The sequence below is a fragment of the Hordeum vulgare genome, chromosome 4H (assembly GCF_904849725.1).
Source record: "Hordeum vulgare subsp. vulgare chromosome 4H, MorexV3_pseudomolecules_assembly, whole genome shotgun sequence".
Lineage (NCBI taxonomy): Eukaryota > Viridiplantae > Streptophyta > Magnoliopsida > Poales > Poaceae > Hordeum > Hordeum vulgare.
Window position 1 is genome coordinate 237,335,967 of NC_058521.1, and position 8,542 is coordinate 237,344,508.

An 8,542-nucleotide genomic window follows, 5' to 3' on the forward strand; every position below is an offset into this window, starting at 1 on the left:
GAACAAAGTGTGGACTTTGGAGGTACTACCTGAGGGCCGCAAGGCTATTCAGAACAAATGGATCTTTAAGAGGAAGACGGACACTGACGGCAATGTGACCGTTTATAAAGCTCGACTTGTGGCAAAGGGTTTTTCACAAGTTCAAGGAGTTGACTACGATGAGACATTCTCACCCGTAGCGATGCTTAAGTCTGTCAGAATCATGTTAGCAATAGCTGCATTTTTCGATTATGAAATCTGGCAGATGGATGTCAAAACAGCCTTCCTTAACGGTTTCCTTAAGGAAGAATTGTATATGATGCAACCCGAAGGTTTTGTCGATCCTAAGAATGCTAACAAGGTGTGCAAGCTCCAGCGATCCATTTATGGACTGGTGCAAGCATCTCAGAGTTGGAACAAACGCTTTGATGAGGTGATCAAAGCATTTGGGTTTATACAAGTGGTTGGAGAATCTTGTATTTACAAGAAAGTGAGTGGGAGCTCTGTGGCGTTTCTAATATTATATGTGGATGACATATTGCTGATTGGAAACAACGTAGAGTTTTTGGAGAGCATAAAGGATTACTTGAATAAAAGTTTCTCTATGAAGGACCTAGGAGAAGCTGCTTACATTCTAGGCATTAAGATCTATAGGGATAGATCAAAACGCCTGATAGGACTTTCACAAAGCACATACCTTGATAAAGTTTTGAAGAGGTTCAAAATGGAACAGTCCAAGAAGGGGTTCTTGCCAGTTTTACAAGGTACGAGATTGAGTAAGACTTAGTGCCCAGCAACTGATGAAGATAGAGAGCATATGCGTTCCGTCCCCTATGCTTCAGCCATAGGTTCTATCATGTATGCAATGTTGTGCACTAGACCGGACGTTAGCCTGGCCATAAGTATGGCAGGTAGGTTCCAGAGTAATCCAGGAGTGGATCACTGGACAGCGGTCAAGAATATCCTGAAGTACCTAAAAAGGACTAAGGAGATGTTTCTCGTGTATGGAGGTGACGAAGAGCTCGCCGTAAAAGGTTACGTCGATGCAAGCTTTGACACAGATCCGGACGACTCTAAGTCGCAAACCGGATACGTATTTATTCTTAATGGGGGTGCGGTAAGCTGGTGCAGTTCCAAGCAAAGCGTCGTAGCAGATTCTACATGTGAAGCGGAGTACATGGCTGCCTCGGAGGCGGCTAAGGAGGGTGTCTGGATGAAGCAATTCATGACGGATCTTGGATTGGTGCCAAGCGCACTGAATCCAATAACCTTGTTCTGTGACAACACGGGTGCCATTGCCTTAGCAAAGGAACCACGGTTTCACAAGAAGTCCAGACACATCAAACGATGCTTCAACCTCATCCGCGACTACGTCGAAGGGGAGGACGTGAATATATGCAAAGTGCACACGGATCTGAATGTAGCAGACCCGCTGACTAAACCTCTTCCACGGGCTAAGCATGATCAACACCAGAACTGTATGGGTGTTAGATTTATTACAATGTAATTCGCATGATGATGTGAGGACTAGATTATTGACTCTAGTGCAAGTGGGATACTGTTGGCATTATGCCCTAGAGGCAATAATAAATATAGTTATTATTATAATTCCTCTATCAAGATAATCGTTTATTATCCATGCTATAATTGTATTGAATGAAGACTCATTTACATGTGTGGATACATAGACAAAACACTGTCCCTAGCAAGCCTCTAGTTGGCTAGCCAGTTGATCAAAGATAGTCAGTGTCTTCTGATTATGAACAAGGTGTTGTTGCTTGATAACTGGATCACGTCATTAGGAGAATCACGTGATGGACTAGACCCAAACTAATAGACGTAGCATGTTGATCGTGTCATTTTGTTGCTACTATTTTCTGCGTGTCAAGTATTTGTTCCTATGACCATGAGATCATATAACTCACTAACACCGGAGGAATACTTTGTGTGTATCAAACGTCGCAACGTAACTGGGTGACTATAAAGATGCTCTACAGGTATCTCCGAAGGTGTTAGTTGTGTTAGTATGGATCAAGACTGGGATTTGTCACTCCGTGTGACGGAGAGGTATCTCGGGGCCCACTCGGTAATACAACATCACACACAAGCCTTGCAAGCAATGTGACTTAGTGTAAATTGCGGGATCTTGTATTACGGAATGAGTAAAGAGACTTGCCGGTAAACGAGATTGAAATAGGTATGGGGATACTGACGATCGAATCTCGGGCAAGTAACATACCTAAGGACAAAGGGAATGACATACGGGATTATATGAATCCTTGGCACTAAGGTTCAAACAATAAGTTCTTCGTAGAATATGTAGGATCCAATATGGGCATCCAGGTCCCGCTATTGGATATTGACCGAGGAGTCTCTCGGGTCATGTCTACATAGTTCTCAAACCCGCAGGGTCTGCACACTTAAGGTTCGACGTTGTTTTATGCGTATTTGAGTTATATGGTTGGTTACCGAATGTTGTTCGGAGTCCCGGATGATATCACGGACGTCACGAGGGTTTCCGGATATGGTCCAGAAACGAAGATTGATATATAGGATGACCTCATTTGATTACCGGAAGGTTTTCGGAGTTACCGGGAATGTACCGGGAATGACGAATGGGTTCCGGGAGTTCACCGGGGGCAACCCACCCCGAGGAAGCCCATAGGCCTTGAGGGTGGCGCACCATCCCTTAGTGGGCTGGTGGGACAGCCCAAAAAGGGCCCTATGCGCATTGGAAGAAAAATCAAAGAGAAAGAAAAAAAAAGGAGGAGGTGGGAAGGGAAGGAAGGACTCCCACCCACCAAACAAAGTCCAACTCGGTTTGGGGGGAGACCTTCCCCCCTTGGCTCGGCCGACCACCTTGGGGCTCCTTGAGCCCCAAGGCAAGGCCCCCCTCTCCCACCTATATATACGGAGATTTTAGGGCTGATTTGAGACGACTTTTCCACGGCAACCCGACCACCTACCTCCACGGTTTTTCCTCTAGATCGCGTTTCTACGGAGCTCGGGCGGAGCCCTGCTGAGACGAGATCATCACCAACCTCCGGAGCGCCATCACGCTGCCGGAGAACTCTTCTACCTCTCCGTCTCTCTTGCTGGATCAAGAAGGCCGAGATCATCGTCGAGTTGTACGTGTGCTGAACGCGGAGGTGCTGTCCGTTTGGCACTATATCGTGGGACAGATCGCGGGATAGTTCGCGGGGCGGATCGAGGGACGTGAGGACGTTCCACTACATCAACCGCGTTCACTAACGCTTCTGCTGTACGGTCTACAAGGGTACGTAGATCACTCATCCCCTCTCGTAGATGGACATCACCATGATAGGTCTTCGTGCGCATAGGAAAACTTTTGTTTCCCATGCGACGTTCCCCAACAAAGCTTACCTCCACTCCGGTCTTGGCCCCTCCGGATGATTCCAAGCCATACCAGGTCTTTTGCGACGCTTCTCTCTAGGGTCTTGGTGCAGTCCTGATGCAAGATAAGAAGGTGGTTGCTTATACCTCCAGGCAGTTGAAGCCTGCGGAGAAGAACTATCCTGTGCATGATCTCGAGCTAGCAGTTGTGGTACACGCCTTGATGACTTGGAGACATCTCTTGTTGCAGCGTAAGGTTGAAGTTTTCACCGATCACAAGAGTCTCAAGTACATTTTCACTCAGCCTAACTTGAATCTTCGGCAAACACATTGGGTGGAAATGCTCCAGGATTTTAATCCGAGTGTTGAGTACTCGCCAGGCAAGGCTAATGTCGGGGCAGATGCTTTGAACAGGAAGGCATATTGCAACAGTCTGATTCTGCAACCTCTCCAGCCGGGTCTTTGTGAGTCTTTCAGGAAGCTCAACCGTCAGCTAGTACCTCAGGGATTTCTTGCGAACCTTCAGATCTCTCCTACCTTGGAAGATCACGTCAGAGCAGCTCAACTTCTTGACACTCTGGTGAAGAAGGTGAAGATTGGCGTGGGAAAGAGCCTCCCCAAGTATAAGTGCTTCACTGTTGATGCCAGGGACACGTTGTTTTTCGAGGATCGCTTTGTCGTCCCGAAAGGTGATCTGAGGAAGGTAATCATGGAAGAAGCTCATAACTCTCTGCTCTCTATTCATCCTGGAAGCTCCAAAATGTACCATGACTTTAAGCAGACATTCTGGTGGACTCGTATCAAACGTGAGATTGCTCAGTTCGTAAACGAGTGTGATGTATGTCGAAGGGTGAAAGCAGAACATCAACGCCCAGCCGGCCTTTTGCAGCCTTTGCCTATTCCCGAGTGGAAGTTCGATCACATTGAGATGGATTTCGTCACCGGGTTTCCGAAGTCCAAGAAGGGTAATGATGCTATCTTCGTCGTCATCGACAAGTTGAGTAAAGTGGCTCATTTTCTTCCAGTCAAGGAGTCCATTTTAGCAGCTCAGCTGGCAGAGTTGTACACCTCCAGGATTGTCTCTTTGCACGGCGTGCCTATGATGATCTCTTCAGATCACGGAAGTATCTTCACTTCCAAGTTCTGGGACTCCTTTCAGTCTGCTATGGGCACAAAGATCTGCTTTAGCACAGCGTTATATCCTCAGACTAGTGGTCAAGTGGAGAGAGTGAATCAAGTTCTTGAGGATATGCTAAGAGCCTGTGTTATCTCTTTTGGCATGAAGTGGGAAGATTGTCTGCCTTTCCTGGAGTTCTCGTATAACAACAGTTATCAAGCTAGTTCTGGCAAGGCTCCGTTTGAAATTCTCTATGGCAGGAAGTGCCGTACTCCGCTCAACTGGTCCAAGACCGGCGAGCGTCAGATCCTTGGCAATGACATGATAGAAGAAGCTGAGGAGATGTGTCGGATCATTCGCGACAACCTCAGAGCAGCCCAGTCCCGTCAGAAGAGCTATTATGATAGCAAGCACCATGACATGTCTTATGAGCTTGATGACTTTGTCTATCTCAAGGTGTCACCTATGAAGGGTATGCAGCGCTTTGGCATCAAAGGCAAGCTTGCGCCTCGTTTCGTTGGTCCGTTTAGAGTGGTTGGCAAGAGAGGCGACCTTGCGTACCAGCTCGAGCTCCCGTCTACCTTTGCAAATGTCCATGATGTGTTCCATGTTTCTCAGCTTCGGAGGTGTTTCAAGAGCCCCGAGCGCACTGTGCATCTTCAAGACATCAACCTTCAGCCTGACCTTTCTTATCGTGAGCATCCAGTTGCGGTTCTCGAGGCGACTGAGCGCAAGACCCGTAACAAGACTGTCAAATTTCTCAAAGTGTAGTGGTCACACCATTTCGATAAAGAGGCGACTTGGGAACGCGAGGTTCACCTCCATTCTGAACTTCCCAATTTCTTTCAGTCTTAGATCTCGAGGGCGCGATCTTCTTTGTAGTGTGGGAGAGTTCGTAGTGCCCCAAGTGTAAACCTTCCCTATTTGGAACCTATTGCATGTGGGTCCACCTTGTGATGGATATGATGATGTCATTTTGTGTCTATAATTTCATGTGTCACCTTGTGTTCTTATTCTCCTTTTGCATGCATGCATCAATGACATACCATCCTTGCCTTACCTTGTGATGCATGTGATCTTGTTAGGAGTGATGTGGTGGTCATTGTGATCTCCTGAGGTGGTGTTATGATTTCCTGTGGTTGTGATGGTAGTACTAAGGGTAGTGGTGCTTGTCATATTTTCAAACCCCTTCTATTTATTTGCAAACCCTTTTCTCTCTTTTAATCTCATGTTAAAAAATCCATCTTCCCAAAACTGATTTAAAAATGTCTTGTGTTTGGAGTTAATTGTGGAGATGTTGGGGTGCCAGATTTGGTGATTTGTAGAGTGGCCCAAAGGTTCAAGAAATCACAAAACAGATAACACAATTGTTGTTTTGTAATTATTTTAGTTGCTCCAAAAATACCATTTGTTTTTATTTAAATAGGTTATTTATTTTGCTGAACAGGGCCATTTTTAGTTTGATTTTTTCCCACCACATATAGCCCTATGCTTATTTTCTTTCCCTGTTTTATTTTGTCAAAAGAAGAGGCAGGGTGGCCTTTCTTCTATATGGCACCACCTGTGGGCTCTCTCCCACAGGTCGGCCCATCGCACTCCTTCCCTCTCGCGCCAGGAGCCCACCCCCGCTCCTCCTTCTCCCACCTGACGCCGTCCGCGCCCCGCACCTTTCCGTCAGAAGCTGAGAGAGGATGAGTTGCCGCCGTGTGCACCACGTCGAGGGGCCCCCCATTATATTCGTTGGCGTCTCTGCCTCCCCCCTCCTCCTAGGGTTCCTCCTCTCCCCTCATCCACCGCCGCCACCTCTCTCCTTCCCCATCTCTCTTCTCTGTCAAGTGAGTCTGTAGGTTCACGAAGAGAGAGCAGAACTCCATCGCCGCCGATCGCCGTGCTTCTGTCGTCGTCCGCCGCTGCCGCTATGTCCGTGAGCACGGGAGAGCACCTCGCGTCCCATTCCCGTCCTCGGTGAGGCCGGGGAGCGACCTCACCGGTGGCCAGCTTGACGTCAGTGCATCGGTCCCGGTGCACTTCGTCACTGCTTCGGTCTACGGCAGGATCTCCCTCGGCGCGTCTTCTTCCTCTCCGTTCCAGCTTCCTCCCCTTCAGATCGGAGCCCCTCTTCCTTCCCTAGGTGAACTATCGCTCCTCCTCCCTTCCCCTCGGTTGGATCAGCGGGAGTGGTCGCCGTGCTCCTCTGTTCAGGGGAGAGAACGGCAGGTGCATGCCGTGATGATGTGTGTAGTGTGTAGTGTGCTCTGTGTGAGTAGATGTAGAGAAGAGACTCTCCTCGGAGAGTAGGTGTGTCTTCCCCTTCTCTGAGGGGCGTGGTAGAGGATACCATCTCCGGTGATCTCTGTGTCACCGGCTCGCAGGTGCAGGCCAGGGAATGGAATCGTGGTAGTATACCTTGTGTTAGATCCCTACTCTATCAGACATCGAAGCATAGCGTAGTGGTAGTAGTGCGTGTGCCTGATGAGAAGGGTGTGGGTTCGAATCCCCCCTTCGGCACCCTTTTAATTGTTTTGCGTTGCTCTGTATAGTAGATAAACAGAGACAAGTTTCCTTGTCTAGGCATCCCTCTCTATCGAGCAAGCAGGTTGTAGCGCAGTGGTGTTGTGGTGTGCAGTGCACTAGGGCACAGGGGTTCGAATCCCAGGCTGCCCCATTTTCTTGTTCCCTTGTTTCTATTTCTTTTCCCTTTGCTGTTTCTTGCTACACTTGTGCCTAAAACAATAGATGACAATGGCAATTATTTTTTCCCTTTGCTGCTATAGAAGTGCTAGATGATGTGATGCATGTGTGTGTTCATGTGAGATGTGTATGTGTGTGTGTGCATACACATGGTGTTAGCCACATGTGTAGGTGTGTGGGTGTGGTGCCTCCCTTGTATATGATGTAAGTGTAGGTGGCTTGTGTTCTTTTTCTTATGTGTCTAGTTAGATGGCAGTAGGTATGTGCATGTTTGTGTGAGTGTTGCACACACATGAGGTGTTGCTAGTGTATGTATGCATGTATGTGTAGCTTTCATATCACTTGCTTGATAGCTTTCCCTTATGTTCTACTTGGGGTCTTAGAGCTTATGATGAGTTTGTGGTATGATATGTATGTGGTAAAACAGCCCCATATGCAAGTTGTGCACCTCCTCATGTTTAATATGAGAGAGAGCATGATGTGTGTGTGTGTGGGTGACTTAGTGAGAAGTATCTGTGTTGTTGATGTGCTTGACACCAACATGGGGTCCAAACCCTCATGTCCATATTGTCTTTGTGCACATGAGCATAGATATGTGATAGTTGTTCTAGTGGGAGTTGCATGAAATGTTGCACTATTCACTATGTTGGATTCTATGTAGTTTTTCCTTCCTAGTTTGAGCTCAAGCAAGTGCATGTGTTTTATATATGGCTTTTGGGTAGAAAGATCCCAGGAATCCATTGGTGAAATCATTTTTGCCATTGGAACATTTTCTGGAAAAGTCATATTTACATTTTCTTCTAAGTTTAGAGCTTGGTTCCATGGATTATGATGTGCTCTTGTATTTGTTTCTTGATTGTGGTAGTGGAGGGTGACCCCCTCTACCACATGTTGGTTTAAATTCATGATTTGGAATCCATGTGTGCAAGTTGTGCCCATCCAAAGTTGGCATGTGACTGAAATTGCAGATTAGTGAAAATCTGAGATTTTCACCAAGTCTGAGAATCTGTTTATATTTTCTTCTCCTGTAGATGAGGTTGTGCTGGTCATTGTGTTGTGAGCTAGCCCTAGCTTTCAACTAGAATGTTGTACCTGATATATTTTTCTAGCTCTCTGTGAATTATCATGTCATTTGGAGCCCTGTAGGTATTCATTTGGCTGCTGTCGAAAAGCTTCAGAGCAAAGACAGAAAGTTAGGTGTAGGAATTTTCACTAAGTCCCTGTGATCTGATGGTTTTGGGAAAGTTTGCAACGTTGTATCTTCCTGTGTTTAATTCCTTTTTGTGTGATTCTTGCTTGCGCTGGTAGTATTCTTGGCTAGGTACATCCACATATATTATTTGGCATAGTTGGGTGGTTGTAGGTGCTTTGCATGTAGCTCACAAAGTGCTATGATGCAGT